The sequence below is a fragment of the Vulpes lagopus genome, chromosome 9 (assembly GCF_018345385.1).
Source record: "Vulpes lagopus strain Blue_001 chromosome 9, ASM1834538v1, whole genome shotgun sequence".
Classification (NCBI taxonomy): domain Eukaryota; kingdom Metazoa; phylum Chordata; class Mammalia; order Carnivora; family Canidae; genus Vulpes; species Vulpes lagopus.
This window is the reverse complement of record NC_054832.1, coordinates 71,929,635-71,947,507: the sequence shown is the minus strand read 5'-3', so window position 1 is coordinate 71,947,507 and position 17,873 is coordinate 71,929,635. Positions and strand designations below refer to the sequence as shown.

General features: G+C 39.9%; 1 pseudogene; it reads left to right on the top strand.

The window, feature by feature from the left end:
* Positions 1 to 9,912, top strand: part of LOC121498627 — an 81,018-nt pseudogene extending 71,106 nt beyond the window's left edge.
* The last annotated feature ends 7,961 nt before the right edge of the window (positions 9,913 to 17,873 follow it).

Here is a 17,873-nt window from a genome sequence, read left to right as displayed (position 1 = left end):
TAAAACAAGTCTCTAAACAATTGTCATCTCTATCTTGTCACTATCTTATTCAATTGGTTCTAGAAAAATTTCACCTAACTCATGCGCTGGTTTGGACATCATGAATATATAAATTTCCATCAATCCTTCTATTGCTTCTTGAATGTAAAATGCTGGTCAGGCTTTAAAAACCTTGATAGATCTAGCTACTCAATATTTATCCCAAAGTCAAACGTCTAATATTTAATTAAGTGTAAAAATTAGCAAGACTGAGTCAGTTCTGTCTTCAAAGATCAGTCGGCCAGCTGGAATGTAACAGGTCTACTTATAGGACAATCACAACAAAAATATTAGCCCATGACTGTCCAAGATGGTTAGTTTGATCTGGTGAAGAAAATTATGAATAAATATTAAAACCCAGAGGAGGCATGGTGGTTACCATGTAATTAGTAACTATGTGCCAACCGTAGCCTTTAATTATATTACTTGAACTGAAATAAGGCAATACATTAGGACAGCTTGGATTTGGCTTCAAAAACCTGGCATAACGCAAGCAGCTTGTACATGCCCACAATGATATTTTCCTCCATTTTGCTATGGCAGCTGAATTATCCTTCAACAAATCAATGTACCTCTCACACTGGAACATATTGAGTTCATGTAGAGGAAATAGGAAAAGCCAGCAGCCAGCAGCCCCTCCCATCAGACCCCACGATGCCCTCTTCCCATCATGTGAATCTAACCTCTCCTATGAGCCACCATCACCTTCACCATTCCATCTGCTCTGAACAGAGGGGAGAGACTCTGGTCATATATTCCACACCAGGCTTTTAATCCTGCCAGATTGCACTGGTCTTTAACCATATGCCACACATTATTAGAGAACAGATCTTTCTATTTGCATGACAAGCTGTGGATTCTGGCCGGGTCTCCAAGGCCACCTCCAGATAGAGCACTGAGCACCCGCTGGATGTTTCCCTGGCACAGGCCCTGGCTCTGTCCATGCCAAGCTCGAATCGCAGCACCTCCACTGTGCAATCTTGAGCAGGTAATCCCTCTAGGCTTCTGTCCTCTCCTCTGTAAGGTGGAGGTTTGTCAATCTGCCCTACTGAACTGGAGGTAGAGGCAGATAGCATCATGCAAGGAGGGTGTGGGCTCCAGACAGGCCTGCGGTCAAAGCCTGCTCTTCCATTTACTGACTATTTGACCGTGAGCAATAACTTAAGAATTGCACATGGCCAATAAATGACTATATGAAGTGTTAGCATCAGTATTATAACTTTCATAAAGATGAAGTGAGATAAATTAATTTTTAACTTTAGAGCAGCAAGTGGGAAATAGAAAACACTCGAAGATGGTGGCTATTCTTATTGTATTATCTTTTCAGTTATGTTTTATATGAGCTATATCATGCTGATGTAGCAGAGATTTGCTTGTCCCTTGAGGATGGGGTAAAGTTATTTATAGCTGTGTAACTGTTGCTACCTTGAATGCAGAGTATGAACAGCTATTTAAACCAAGCATAACAAAACTCGGGGTTAGATTTTTTTTTTCTCTTCCATTGATCTGGATTTTAACAGAGCAGGCAATCTGACTCTTTGTGACTCCCAGGTGTGACTGAGGTCTTTTGGGAATGTAAAATATACTGACAAGGCAGTGAAGCACCTGTACTGTGAGGTCAGCTTCTCCTGGGGTTGCAAAAGTGAATCCGACTGTCGCGAAGTTTGTGTGTGTGTGTGTGTTTGCCTCCCCACCCCCCCTTTTTTAAAATTAATTACTGTAGAATTGCTGGTCTCTGAATTCTTTGCTCGGATTGGAGAGGAAGCATAAATGGATACCAGGACTTCAATTATATATACAGCCCTATGCAGGTTTCCCACAAAGAGCTGAGGAAAGCAGCATGCCTCTTTCTATAAACTGAAAAGGATTTGGAGCCCAAGTAAAGGCATATTATTCTCTTACATTTTTTTTAAAATTTGCCTTTAAAGATACACGGGACTGCAAGTCTAAAGGGATGTTCAGAAGTAAGCTTCTAGTTTTTTTGCTTTGTTACTGTAGATGCCTTGCAACTGATATATTCAATATTTTAAATAACAAAAAAATGAAATTCAACATTGTCCCTATACTATGAGTCTCCAGATTTCACAAGATGTATTTTGGCCAGACCCATTAAGGAAGAGTTCTTCAAATTTATTGGGCATTATATTTTCATCTTCTGTTTTACAGTTACTGGAGGTACAAAGCAGATTTTGGAGGGGAAAGATGCATGAATTGAGGACAAAAGTGATCTAATTAGCCCATGTAGGTGCCATAACCTCTGTTCTCTGTTTTTTCAGTTGATGTTGTTTTGCTGTACATAACTTTTATTTTATTTTATTTATTTTTTTTATTTTATGATAGTCACACAGAGAAAGAGAGAGAGAGGCAGAGACACAGGCAGAGGGAGAAGCAGGCTCCATGCACCGGGAGCCCGACCTGGGATTCGATCCCAGGTCTCCAGGATCGCGCCCTAGGCCAAAGGCAGGCGCCAAACCGCTGCGCCACCCAGGGATCCCGTGTACCTAACTTTTAAAATATCATCTTTATTTATAATTTTCTTATGTCTGTTTACAATTTTTTTAGTGCTGAAATAATAAGCCCTTTTTCCTTTTGTTCTGCTCAGAAAAGATCCTCAGCAACTTGCCAATGCTCTCTGCATAATAGTCACTGGTTTTTCTGATCTTGTGATTAGATTTTCCTTCCAGATCCATTTCTTAACAGGAGACAATTTCTAGTGGTCCCCTGCCAGATGTGCCCTCCCCACCATCCTTCAGTGGGACCATGAGGCTCACTCCCATTCATCTTGGCACGAACCATCTTAGTCACTGACCAACTAAGGAACTGATTAGCTGAGCCTCTAAAATGTCTTTTCATTAGTATAATAATGTGCTTTTGTGTACAAAGAATACCATATAGGTACAAACAAATATAATACTGGTAAAAATAAGTAAACATCAATGAATGGGGTAGTGAGAAAGGCACAGATGTTGGAATTATTTTTTTTTTAAGATTTTATTTATTTATTCAGGAGAGAGACAGAGAGAGAGAGGCAGAGACACAGGTAGAGGGAGAAGCAGGCCCCATGCAGGGAGCCCGATGTGGGACTTGGTACCAGGATTCCAGGATCACATCCTGGGCTGAAGACAGATGCTTGATCACTGAGCCACCCGGGAGTCACCAGATGTTGGAATTAAGTAGAGCAAAGGTCCTATCATTTTCTGGGGAGGTGGGTTATTTAATTTCCTAAATTTTGCTTTGTTGTCTCTAAAATAGGACAAGGATACCTCATCGAAATATTATGAAAATTAAGTGACTCAGTGTATGTGAAGTGCTTCTTCATTTCCTTCACATGAAAATACCAACTAAAAGAAAGAACTGGTAAGCTTATTTCCTTGCTGAGTAGTTCATCTCTTCCCATGAAGACTCTTCATAGAAACCATGCTGGTGCCAGCTCACGCTAGACTGGGTTGAGACCCACCAGGGGTAGCACCAAACCTGCAGAGGGCTGGATTTTCATTCACCATGGTCCAAAGGTCAAGAAGTGACCTACGACAAAGGCCAGATGATGCATGCATCCTGAATTATATTCAAAGTAAACATAAGCCTCGGAGAAAGAGGACTGGCAGTCCAACTGATCACTCTGATCTGTTTCTGTACCAGAAACAATGGTACAGATATTGTGCCAATTGTACAAATCATTGCTTTTTTTTCGATCATTCTAAAATGGTAGGGTGTGAACCAGAGATCTCCAAACTGTAGGCAATATATACTTGGAGATGGAATTCTTAAGATTCTATATTATGAGGCCACTGCATGTGTGTCTGACCTGATAATGCTTTACTATCCCACACATTTATTATATTTCACATCACTGTCAAAACTAACCCTGAAAACTCAGAGATTTTCACAGCCACAGTGTAAAGCAATAACATTACCTCAGTAATAACTAATTAGAAAATGTACTAACAATAAATGATATTCCCAATTAGCAACAAAAACATATGGTATCTGGGAATAAATCCAATAAAAGGACAGTAAGAACCACATGGAGAAAACTTTAAAGTGTTATAGAAAGATGTAAAAAAAGATCTTAATAAATAAGTGAAATAAAACATGTTCATGGTTAAAAAGACTATGTCACAAAGATGCCAGTCTCCCCCAAATTAATCTTATAAATTCAATGCAAATTCATTCTAGGAACCCCAGTAGAATTTCTTTTGTAGAAATTGACAAGTTGGCCTTAAAATTCACATGGAAGAGTAAAAAGCCAAGAGTAGTTAAGATATTTTAAAGAACAACTTGAGAGAGTTCTCCATATCAGATAAGACAAATCACAAAGCTATAGGAATCAGGATGGTGTGGGATAGACAAAGAGACATCCAGAACAGTGATAGTCCAGATTCATATGTATATGAAAACAGAGGAGGCATTGTGAAGCAGTGGAGAAAGGAGCAGATATTTGATAAATGGTTCTGATATCATTGCTTATTCATATAGGAAAAAGATCTCTTTAACACTCCAGATACAAAAACAAATTTATGATATATTAAAGACCAAAATATCTTAGAGGAAACATCATAGAAAGGAAGAATTTCTTAACCGAGGCACATAAAAAAACACTACTTATCATTAAAGCTTCTGTTCAAAAATCATACCATAAACAACTTTAAAGTAAACTATATACTGGGAGGATATGTTTTAAAAAGCTATACCTGGTAGAGATTATTATTCAGAATTTATAAAGAACTTTACATGGTAATCATGCACAGACAAATCACTCAATAAAAATGGACAAGGGAGATGAATAGGCAATTTACAAACAGGAAACCTGAATATGTTGTAAATATATGACAATCTCATCACCCACCCAGTAAATGTAAATTAAAACAATCAAGTACAGTTACATTTATACCTATCAGAATGACAAGTTTTGGCAAGTATGTGGAGAAATGAGCACTTAAATCCCATACTGTTTTGATCATGTAAATAGGTGCAACCACACTGGAGCAAAATTTGATGATAGAGACTTAGGTTAATATGCCCAAACACTAAGATCAGAAATTCAGCTCAAAAAAATATATAATAGGAAAAATCTCTCACATGTGCTCAAGGAAATATATGCAAATATGTTTATGACAAGACTATTTTGAATACTCAACAACTGGAAGCCATCTATGTATTTCAAAAGAGATTAGATGATTCAATTAGGATGCATTCAAGAAATGAAATAATATGCCAGAGTTAATGAATTATTATCAATATAGATAAATATGAAAAGTAACATTGAGTAAAAAAACTAAATTTTAGAAACATTTCTCAAAAAAGTGTAAAAATACTACATACTGTTTATGTATGTAATAATGTAAACTTATTATGTTAAGGAATAATTGGGGAGGGAGAGGAATAGAATCAGAAAAAAATACAAAAGAATATTGAAATGTATCATTAAAGTTTTATGTAAACCTGAGGAAGTGTGGCAAAAAATTTGTCAAAATATATTAAGGTGTGATCAAGCTCATGGTTCATATCTGTTTTAGATTTTAGATATCATATTTTTCAGTTCTAGGATTACCCTAATTTTTTTAGTTTCCATATTTCTCCTGAAATTTGTTTATCTTTTCACCTTTATAATTCTCCTTTCTAAAGATTTTCTTACCTATATCTTGATTACTTTTAAAATCTTCTCCAAGTAATTTTAATATTTGGATTGTCTGTCAGATTTTTTTTCTCTTGGTGAGTCACTATCCCAACAATTAAATTATTGGCATATATTTTTCAGGAAAAAGAACCATAGTTCCTTGGAGTAGTGAAAGTAAAAATATGCTCAATTAAAAAACGGCAATGACGAAGCTTGCTGAAAGGATCTGGGAGCCAATATGAAGGAGTTTCCAGTGGGCAAAACTGGAACAATTTGAGTAACAAAATAATGATCTTTTGGATTATAACTCATAAAATAGGGGTGCCTGGGTGGTTCTCAGTCAGTTAAGCCTTTGCCTTTGGCTCCAGGCATGATCCTGGGGTCCTGGGATAGAGCTCTCCATCAGGCTCCCTATTTAGTGGGGAGTCTGCTTCTCCCTGTCCCCCTGAAGCTCCCCAGGCTTGTGCTAGTTCTCTCTGTCAAATAAATAAATAAAATCTTTTTTAAAAAACCTTATAAAATAAAACAAGCTTCCATGAGTTCATGCTGATATAAATAATTAATTGAATAAATAGGTTCATGGGAGAAAATAGAAAGTTATTTCTTACAGAAGAATTTTAATTAATATATGTAGAAGGTATGAAAGAAATATAAAAATTAACTTGGGTCAAATACCACAATGATAATTGCTACAAGGAGGATCCACCCATTGATATAAAATTTAGCATTTTAGGAGCAACGGTATGCATAGTCTTAATGTATTTCTCACAAAGTTTCATCAATTATAGAAAGAAAAATAGTATGGGGCACCTGGGTGGCTCAGTCAGTTAAGCATTTGACTTAATTTTGGCTCAGATCATGATCTCAGGGTCATGAGATGGAGCCCCATATGTGGCTCCATGCTCAGCATAGAGTCTGCTTGAAATTCTCTCTCTCCCTCTCTCTCTCTGCCCCACCCCATGCTTGCTCTCTCTTTTTATTATTATTATTTTTTAAAAGATTTTATTTATTTATGAAAGACACAAAGAGAGAGAGGCAGAGACACAGGCAGAGGGAGAAGCAGGCCCCACGCAGGGAGCCCAATGTGGGACTTTGTCCCAGGATTCTAGGATCACACCCTGGGCCAAAGGCAGCGTTAAACCACTGAGCCACCCAGGCTGCCCTCACTCTCTCTTTTAAATAAATAAATGGAGGGGAAAAAAAGTAACTTTAGAGTAGAGAAACCCAGCAGACGCTGTCTTAATCCAGTGATCAAGATTAACAGCCTCAGAAATAAGATGTACTGACATCACATATCACTGATATAATGCGATAAAAATGGCTAAAATCACTTCTGTACCATTTTTGCATAAAATGCATAATCTCAATCAAATCGTGAGAATACATTGGATAAACCTAAACTGAGTACCAAAATGATAGAACAACATTTGTGAAAAGTGTCAAGGTCAGAAAAGACAAGGAAAGACTGGGGATTGGAGGAGATAAAAAGACAATTTAAAGTATCGTGGGATTCTGGATTGGATCCTGGAACCGAAAAGGACATGAGTGGAAAAAAGGATGAAATTTGAATAACACCTGGTTTGAAGTTTAGTAATAGCATAGCACCAATGTTAATCTAGTTTTGATCATTATACTATGAGTATGCAATATATTAGCATTAGTAGAAGGTGGACAAAGTGTATATGGGAACTGTTTGCTATCTCTACAACTTTTCCATATTTCTAAAACTATTTCAAAATAGTTTTAAAGTTACCAGCATATCACTTTGACTCTGTGGAGACTCATTTTTCACTGTTAGGGTGGATGTATTCCAATTTGGCCCTGAGTTGTAAGGAGTTGGTCCTTAGTCTTGAAATTAGCACTGGTGTTTCCCAACATGTATTTGAACTGTAGCTATAAAATAGTAAACCTGCCCTTCCTCCTAGCATGTGGCCTTTTTGGAGTTTAACTGAAAAGTCTGAGTGTTACTAAGTCCTTCTAACGTGGTGAGGCTTGAACTCTCAACTCCATCTCTGTGACATCAGGCAGCTGCTGCTCACAGCTGGGCTCCTCCAATTCTCTGCTCATACATGAAGTTCAAAGATAGCAAAGAATTCAAGAGGAATTCAAGTGCAGATGTTAGGGCTGTCCTCTCCGCTGCATCCTTTTCTCTGGGATTTCCTGCTCACATTTCTTACTGCTCTGACAACCTTGAATTCTGACCTGACTCTTCAGTCTACTGTGATGGCTGCTTTCTGCTTGAGTATTTGCCTGTGTGCTATGGTGAACTGTGTGTATGTGTTGGGGGTGGGGGTGTTGGAGAGATGTGTGTCCCTTCTAGCTTCTGCCTAGGTTTGGTTGTCTTCCACTATCTTAAAGCTGTTGTAGTTTTATGTTTTCTCCAGAGTTTAAAATTGTCATTGAAAGAAGAGGTAGTCTGAGATAAGCTACTCTATCAGGACCAAGACACTAGTGTGTAATAAACCTTTTAAAAAATATTTTATTTATTTATTCATGAGAGACACACAGAGAAAGGCAGAGACACAGGCAGAGGGAGAAGCAGGCTCCCTGTGAGGAGCCAGATACATGACTCAATCCCAGGACCCACCCGGGGTTCACACCTTGAGCCAGAGGCAGACGTTCAACAACTAAGCCACCCAGGTGCCCCTGTAATAAAATTTTTTTTAAAGATTTTATTTATTTATTCACGAGAGACACAGAGACAGAGAGAGAGGCAGAAACACAGGCAGAGGGAGAAGCAGGCTCCATGCAGGGAGCCTGACATGGGACTCGATCCTGGGACTCCAGGATCACCCCCTGGGCTGAAGGCGGCGCTAAACCGCTGAGCCACCCCGGCTGCCCTGTAATAAAATTTGTAATGCCTAAATAGTCTTATAGTATAAATATTTAAAACAATAGAATTAGTATTGGTCTGTCAGCAAGTCTTAAAGTTTTTCAGAACTTTCATGGCCATATCAGGGCAAAAATGTTAAGACAGCCTTAATTTTTTTTTTAATTTTTTTTCCCTTCGCCTTATCACCTTCCTATAATCACCTTTCCTTCATGGCAGAGATTCTTGGTCTTACTTTTATTATCTTTTTAAAATATTTTTTTATTGGAGTTCGATTTGCCAACATATAGTATAACACCCAGTGTTCATCCCGTCAAGTGCCCCCCTCAGTGCCTGTCATCCAGTCACCCCATCCCCTGCCCACCTCCTCTTTCACTATCCCTTGTTTGTTTCCCAGAGTTAGGAGTCTCTCATGTTCTGTCTTCCTCTCTGATATTTCCCACTCATCTTCTCTCCTTTCCCCTATAATCCCTTTCAGTATTTTTTATATTCCTCGTATGAAAGAAACCATATAATGTTTGCCCTTCTCTGATTGACTTAATTCACTCGGCATAATACCCTCCAGTTCCATCCATGTCGAAGCAAATGGTGGGTCTTACTTTTGGATACTCCTTCAGGACTCCATTGAGTTTCAATTGATTATCAATTTATCCAGTGCCTTCTTTAGTTGCCAACACAAATATTGTGTTGAATGAATGAATGAATGAATGAATGAAAAGATAAAGGAAGGAAAGAAGAAAGGAAGGAAGGAAAGAAAGAAGGAAGGATCTCTTACTTTATATAGTATTATATATTATATTATATTTATTATATTATATAATAATATACTACTTGTGGTGTCTTCCCTAGAATATTAGCAACATAAGCACAGAGACTTTGGTCCCCCCTGTCCTCCAAATGCTGTATTTCCAGTGTTTGGAACAGTAGAGCTCAGTAAGAGCTCAGTAGATACTTGTTGAATGAATAAATGAATTTTCATGACAGTCCTGCAGGGCTACTATTTTTTATCCTCATTACACAGAGAGCAAAACTAAAGATCAGGAAAATAAGCTAGGCAGTCACAAAATAAGTGGCAGATCTGGATTAAACTGCAGATGTTCTAAAGGGCTCAGGGTGGGAAACATGGTAGACGATGTGGACAGCAAGAAACTACCAGGATGGTAAAACAGCTCCTGGATCTCAGAAGGCTCAGCCTGGTTGAGCTAATTTATGTGAAAATAAGAAACAACAGAGAGCTTCAAGGCAGATTATATGCTTATGATCAGCATTTAAATGTAATATTGGGAGATGTGGAAAAATGTGACTGCTATAGAATTTGATGAGGAAACGTACAAAGATATATAAAGCAACAAAACAGAATATTTCAATGCTCTTTGTCCAGGGAGATGGTGTTGTACTAGTTGCCCCTCCATTAAGAGTTGGCTGAAACAAAGAATTTATTGTGTATGGAAAATGGGAGACTTTGTATGATTGCCTCTTTAGAAGACATTCAGAAGAGAAACCTGCATAAATTTTGATATTAAGAAATGACCAAGGACTCTTCCACTCTTGAAATGACTCCATTTGCATATAACTCAAAAATCCTTAAGCTAAAGGGCATTTTTATATTTTTCCAATCCTTTCAAAAAACGGGGTCATAAGGATATAGAAAAAAAAACCCAAACCCAAAAAACAAAACAAAACAAATCCATTTCTTCTATGCCCATTTCTTCTTCTGGAACAGTAGAAAATGGAAGTGGAAACAAGGGCAGGATGCTCAGCCTGGGGTGTGGAGGAGGACGAAGGATGATATGGTAGGTGGGCAGTTTTGCTCAGTGGCCACTCACGATGCTTCCAAGGCACTTCTTTTTGAGGTCAGCCTGACTGCCCTTTACTTCAAATCATGTTCTAGGCTAGCAGCATTTATATGATAACGGTTAGGGAAAATGGAGCCAAGTTAATCCCCCTCTTCCACCAGCTCCTGCTTTGTGAATTTGCTTCCTGAGATCCTAGATCTGATAGTGAAATCGCAAAGGAAAGCACCAAAGAGGCTAGGAACTAAGTGACATCAGCATATCTGTGCTCATTTTTATTGTACAGAATTCCACAAATCAGAATAACTCATTTAGGGCAGGCTATTCTCTAGAATATTCTCTGTGCCTGACTCCTGAGAGGACCCATACTGGTAAGACAGTTGGGAAGCAGTTATAAATAATTTCATTGTAAAGACCAAGAAAACTACAACGCAGTGCATTTCAGATATTAGCCAGGTAACACATGACATCTCTCCAGCAGACACAAGAGATGTCCTTTTCGAAAGCATTTGAAGAAATTGCTCAGGAGATGCTCCATGAAGATACTTTTTCTTAAATCTTTTTATGGACCTATCCCCAAAATGTATGGTGGATTCGGGTATTTTAAATTCTGCAGTTAGTGGGGACACGAGCAATACAATTTTGTTTTGATTTGTTACTACATACAGTCAGTCCAAATGTATTGAGAAAGATGTCTGGTGCCATGAAATGGGTCTGCTCTGGGTTGTGTGTGATAACTCGCTGATATCGTGCCTCAAACAGAAAAGCAATATGTAGAAAAATAAATACTTGGGAATCCTGGCTTTCTCCCTCCATGTTCATAAATAGGATGTTTGTGACTTGCCTGATGACGCTCTAAGATATTTGCCTCAAAGTCCACGAAGTCTGACACCACCTCACTGTGTCGAAAATTGCTTTCCCAACTTCTCACCGCTTTTGCCAATTTTGCAACTCAAAGTTGTGGAAAATGTGTGTGTGTGTTTTTTTTTTTTAGAGTGTTTGAAATCTATGTAAGCCAGATGTCATTTCCATTAGTTATTTTGCAAGGTTCTTTCCCTTAACTCACAGAAGTAAATACACCAACTGTGAAAGTGAGACAGTTTGCCCAGTGAGCCTTTCTTTCTTCCTCGTGGATCTGGGGGGCACACACGTAAGAGGGTCCAGGCCCACTCTAAGCGAGGGCAGGACCACTTGGTGAAACTGCGGAGCGTGAGCCTCCCCTCTAAATGCAGCAGTGGCCACTCACTCCTGGCGGGGGTGTTGTTATTCTAGAACATGGGCTTGGTATTGCTAGATTTAAAAAAGAAAAAAAACCTAGAAATCTGAGTTTTCATAGAAACTTCTCAATTTTCAAATGTCAGAAACTAATTAAAAAATTTAAATACACAAACAAGACACAAAACCCCTTGTGCCAGCCGTTAAATAAAATCCAGCAGGTGTTCAACGTTGGGTATGTTGGGTCGGGTGCCAGACAGCCAGTCCCTCCAAAGAAGGTTCTAGAAGAGGCAGCAGACTCCCCCGCTCTTAAAGGTCACCTGTTTTTAATATATTTGTGAAAGAAAGACAGTGTCATACTTGCTATGGAGATGTTTCCTGGCTACTTCTTTCCTACCCAGCAGGACCCACTCCCCAGAGCTCCTGGTTATTAGCCACCTCGAGAAGACTGCTAAGTCCCTGGGGATAGCTGAACCTGGATGGATGTGAGGCTGCCCCAGTCTTTGTTCTTGCTTCCTTGACCCTCCACATTGTTAAACCACCCCCTGCTCACGATTACATGACACCTGATTATCCTGGAGAGAGGCAACTAGCTAAAGAGTTTAGGCTTTAGAAGGATTTTATTATCTTTATAAACTATGTATTCATATCCATGTCTTCATAATGCAAAGAATAAACACAATAAAGTTAAACATGCCATGGAATGGCCTTGCTTCCCATCCATTCTGTTCTCATTATATCCCCTTGTCATGAACTCAACATGATACCTCCCATTCAAGGAAACCCTACCCTTCCATAGGCTCCAGCTCCCCTTTTACTACCCTCCTTCGGCAAGCCAAGGGAGGTAATGACCCGAGCGTGGATTTCCTGATGTCTGGGTTATTCTGACCAGTTACCATCCAGGGGTCAGTGTGGTGCAGATGGTGAGCGAGGAGGGGCTCATTCAGCATGATGACTCCCAGGGGGCTTGAGTGACACATATCCAAGTCAGTACAAAGCTGCAATTAGGCTTTTGCAATGCAGCTCAGGCTCCTTTGAAGATGTGCCTCTTCAGTCAGGGTCATCCAGGAGCTAAGTATCAAATCAAACAGCACACACATACACACACACACACACACACACCTAAGGACACGCAGTATTTCTCGGGGCAGTTAGGTCTAATCTAGGCTAAGGAAGAAAAACATTTTCCTAATTGGGATACAGTCTGGCCAGCTGGCCTCCCCACCGTGGAGGTAGGACTCTATTACTCACGGTGGTGTTGATTCACCTTTGTTCTCCTGCCAGCTCTCCATGGCCTCCAGGTCTAGTGGGGAAGAAAAAATGGGATTCATTAAAGGCGGCCTACCCATTAACTTCTTAATGTCTGTCAGTCTGTTGGAAAAAACCCAGAAGAGTCTTTGAAATTATTTTATTTTATTTTTTATCCAATGGGGTCAAATTTTTGTAAGGGCTTTCTGTAATCTTTGTACATAAAGATCATTTCTAAATAACCCCTAAATGTTGAAGAAGGTGTGGGCAGATGGTTATGAATTTGGTTACTCTAAAAAGCTGAATACAAATCCCTCACCAATAGGAGAAGAATCAAGATCATGTGTGGGAAATTCTGACTTTTTCATTTGCCTTTGCATTTTCCCCCACTAGTTTTTCAGGGTTTTTTTTGTTTGTTTGTTTGTTTTTGTTTTTGGTTTTGGTTTTGGTTTTTTAGAGAGAGAAAGTGTGCATGCAAACAGGGGTTGGGGGGCAGAGAGAGAGGCAGAGAATCTCAAGCAGACTCTACACTGAATGCAGGGTTGGTATTGCTAGATTTAAAAAAGAAAAAACCTAGAAATCTGAGTTTTCATTGAAACTTCCAACTCAGGGCTCTATCTCACTACTCGGAGATCATGACCTGAGTTGAAACCAAGAGTCCAACATTTAACCAACTGAGCCACTCAGAGTCCCTTTCTCCCACCAGTTTTAGGGTCAGAATCTTTCAGCATTAGTAAGATAATAATTTCTGGGAAATGATTGATACAAGTTGTATTAGGAATTGAGATGTATGTGTCACATGACGTGCACACATATATTTTGCACCAATAATGAAAATGCACAACTTCATTTCTTTTCTCTTTGTGGTCAGTGAGAATGATCACTGAATATGCCCTTAACTTTCTAATGTTGGGTCTTTTCAAAAGATTTTTTTTAAAGATTTTATTTATTTATTCATGACAGAGAGAGAGAGAGAGAGAGAGAGAGAGAGAAAGAGAGGCAGAGGGAAGCAGGCTCTGTGCAGGGAGCCTGAGGTGGGACTCGATCCCGGGTCTCTAGGATCACATCCTGGGCTGAAGGCAGCGCTAAACTGCTGGGCCACCGGGGCTGCCCCTAATGTTGGGTCTTACATATTTCTAATAAGATAGGAACAGGTTTATTTTTTGTAAATTTCAAAAGCTTCCCTCTCTGGGATAGATGAGGAAAAGACTGGATTTCTATGGCCAAAGCAAACATTGTGAACTGAATAGTTTTGACACAGTGGCCTCTCAATCATTGTTTGCACTGTAGACACTGTGGCTAGGACAGAGGGGAAATGCATGTGCCTGGGTTCAGGAAGACTAACATAAATCCTAGCTCTGCCCTTGTTGGCTGGAGGAACTTGGACAATCTAATTGTTAAAGTTTGGGCTTCTCAGGAAGCAGCCTCAGAGACAGATGGTTAGTGTTCGAGTGTATACTAGGGAACAGCATTGGAAAGGACAGCTGTGGAAAGGACGAGAAGGAAGCAGTTTGGACAGAAGGGAATTTGAGCTTCGAGATCTATCTGATAGCCCCAACCACCCTACTGGGAACTCTGGAACTAAGATGTCCCTACAGATTGATGCTGGGCTTTGCTACCTCTAACTCCTTGGACACAGGCTACAGACCGGGAGGGGTGTGATCTGGGGGAGGCAGCTCTCCACAGTTTGAGGCTAGCCCTGAAGGGGATGACAGCACTTCAAACAGCTGGGGGCAAGTCCTTTCTTGAAGATGGACCTGGGAAGGGAATCTTTGTCCATCTCACTTGACTTCTCTGAGCTTCAGTTTTCTTGTAAGGACTCCATGGAGATCGAATGCGGTAATGACTGTAATCCACATAGCACAGTGCTTAGAACTTTCTAACCTCGCGACGAACATTCATTCTCGTTGTTATTACTCAAAGGGCTGTGGTTGAGACAACTAATTTCAAAGTGCTTGTTCATACAAGAAAGGGGGGCATTCTTTTAATGCTTTCCACATCACGAGGTAGATATCCCTAGGCACAACTTACAGGGCAACAGCTTCTTGAATTTTGTTTTGTTTGGAGACCAAAATTCTAAGGTGTCGTAGCTTCAGCGAAATGGGGAGGATGGTGTCATATAAAGACACAAGGATACCGGAATGTCTGACAGGACCATGGACAGGAATGCAGAGGGATACTGTGAACAACAGGCACAGGAAGACATGGGGGTTTACGTGACATCTTCATCTCTGCTTGTCCAAGTGGTAGCACTTCTGACAACACATCGATATCGGGCTATTTTCCACCTCTTGAGTCTGGCAGATCACCTTCCTCACTCTTTTGATCTTGCAAGGCCATAAACTGTTCTGACAACATCCAGGCTTTACGTATCCAATGGTTCCGAGTCAGGTATCCAGCCCTGGACTAATCAAGAGCGGCGAGGATCACATTGTCATGTGGCTCCCTCTGCTTCCCACGCTGTGTGGTTAGGTCAAGGGGGGCAGTGGACTTTCAAGAAAAAGGCCTGATAAAACATTAGGTGGCCACTGGATCCAGAAAGCTGGAAAAACTACTTTTCTTGGATGTTAACCTTAGGAGAAAAAACAATATGGATTATTGGAGAAAAGCAGGTTATGGATCAGAGGGTAACAAGTTGTCTGTTGACAAAAAAAAAATAATCACTACGTTTGTTTTTTAAGTCGTTTGTGGAAAAAGAGAACAGTGGTGGCGGGTTGCTCTGGAAATCTGTCTAATCGTTTCGTGTTATAGTTCCAACCTGGAATTGATGGGAATATACTGGATGCACATTCATTGACATTTTATTTTTAGAGGATTAAAGACAGACGGCCAACATCTCACTTTTACTTCCTTTGACCTTGTACTGTATCATTCCTCACAGTGAAGAGATGAATTCGGTCAGAATATTAGAACTTGAGTGATATCATTTTGTTTACAGGGGTTTAGGGATAGAATGTTCCAAAAAAATGTTTTATCAATCATATGCAATATTGGACTAAATGAGACTAAAAGAGATGCATTAAGCATAGTGCACATGCCTTCAAGATGTTTTGCATAGTCTTTCCGCCAGAATAATCAGCTTTGATGAGAATTTGATCTTCCCATTGTCATTTTCACTCTGAATAGTTTCTTGCGGGAAGCATTCAGTGCAACAGCAGTTTATAAAAAGTGCTTCATAAGCTCTAAAATAACTTTGTTGTCTCAGTTGATTTAGTACCTCCGCCAGCTCCAAAGGCTCACCTGAGTTGTTATGTTCACATCGAGTTTCTGAGGCTAAGGGGAGCTTCCAAAGTCTGCATTTTCGGGGACCGAATAACTATTCTCTCTTCTGTTTTCAGCTACATACATATGCCAACATAATAATCTGAATGTCTTAGAAATTGCCAAAAATTAAAGAGACAAATGAAAGAATTTTGAAGATGTTTCTGCCTGCATCCAACAGCCAATCACTACTTTGGATCCGTTTTCTCTCTCTGACAAGCAGCGTGGCCCCACTTGGGGGTCAGACATACTCGGGTTTGAATTCTGGCAGAACCACTTACCGGAGCTCTGGTCTTTCACAAGTGGCTCTCTTCTCAAACAGTAAATGTCCCTGCATCCTTCACAGCTTCAGCAGCTTCTTCATCTTCTGGGAACCTGGTCATAACTTTTTGTCTGCAAGCCAGCTTTTTCTGGGAACATTTCCCCTGAAGCCTTCTCAAAAAAAGGCTGATTTTCTTTTCTTATATCCCAATTGCTTTAGATGTTGCCCTTGCTGCCCTACCCCCAAACAGTGTCATTTCCAGACCATCAGGTCCATTTTTCTTTTGGAAAAAAAATAAGTAAAATAAAATAAAAACAATGCAGCTTCTTTGAAGCTCGTTGTCATTCACTTGAATAAGCTTCCTCTGCTTTGTAACCATCAAAATCCTGTTCATTCATTGAACACTTCAGTCCCTAGATGGCAGCCTTCTTTTTCCCCCCAAACCTTTGCCATCATCTTTGATGACTTCACCGTGCATGAAGGTGTCTTCATTCATTTTAGCTTCTCAGGTCCTAGCCCATGTCATTTCCGATGATCTTGTGACATCTCCATTATGTCCACACACTCCCAAAATCGTGTCTCGGACTATATCATCACCATAAACTGTACCACCTCTGAAATCTGATTAACTCCTCCCAATCACTGCTTCCTATTACTTCAGCTCCCATGCTTCAGTACTCCTGCAGCAACAATCTTCAACCTCACTGCAAATTTAATTCTCAACTTTCTATCCACTGGCCCTCCCCTTGTTCTTCTTCCCCTTGTATTTTATGATTCATTATTATGATCGCTCACTTGCAAATAGTGTCACCACTGTTCCCATCCTCTGCTTTTGTCCCACCCACTTGGTAAAACCCTAACCTTGAATGAACTCAGACACCCACATTCCCATTGCCCGTATCCAAGCAGCAGGGGGTTGCTGGAGAAAATCCTCCAGGCAAGCTAGTATTATAATGCATGAATGTTCATGAGCCTCAACTGGCACCTCAGAGAGGTGAGAGAGAGTGAGAGAGAGTGAACACAAGTTGGGGTGGGGGCAGAGGAAGAGGGAGAAGCAGACTGCTGGCTGAGCAGAGAGCCTGATATGAGGCTCCATCCCAGAACTCCAAGATCATGACCTGAGCCAAAGGCAGACACTTAACTGGTGAGCCACCCAGAAACCCCGAGAATGCTTTTTTTTTTTAATGATTTTTTTCTCCAAACTTTGAGAATGGTCTTGCTACACCAAGCTAAACATTTTAAAAAATATCTTGCTTTTATTTAGTTTTTCCAATGCACTCAATGTAGTTTCATTAGAAACAAATATCTTTTCATCCTCATACTTCATGCGTGATTGTTTATGAATTTACATAATTATTATAAATAATGTAACTGGCATAAATAGATTTGGGAACAAATACCACCATCTCTTGATGTGCATTCAAACCAGTTGGTGAGAGCATAAATGTACGTCAGGCAATGTTCTTTAATATACACAAACTCTTTGATCTTTATCATCTTTACTCCTTTCAAAAAACAGTGTATACCTTTTTATTTAAAAATATATGGAGAATGAGCATTGGAATGAGGAGAAAGATATGATTTGAAAGCAGCTGCAGCAAAGGAGTC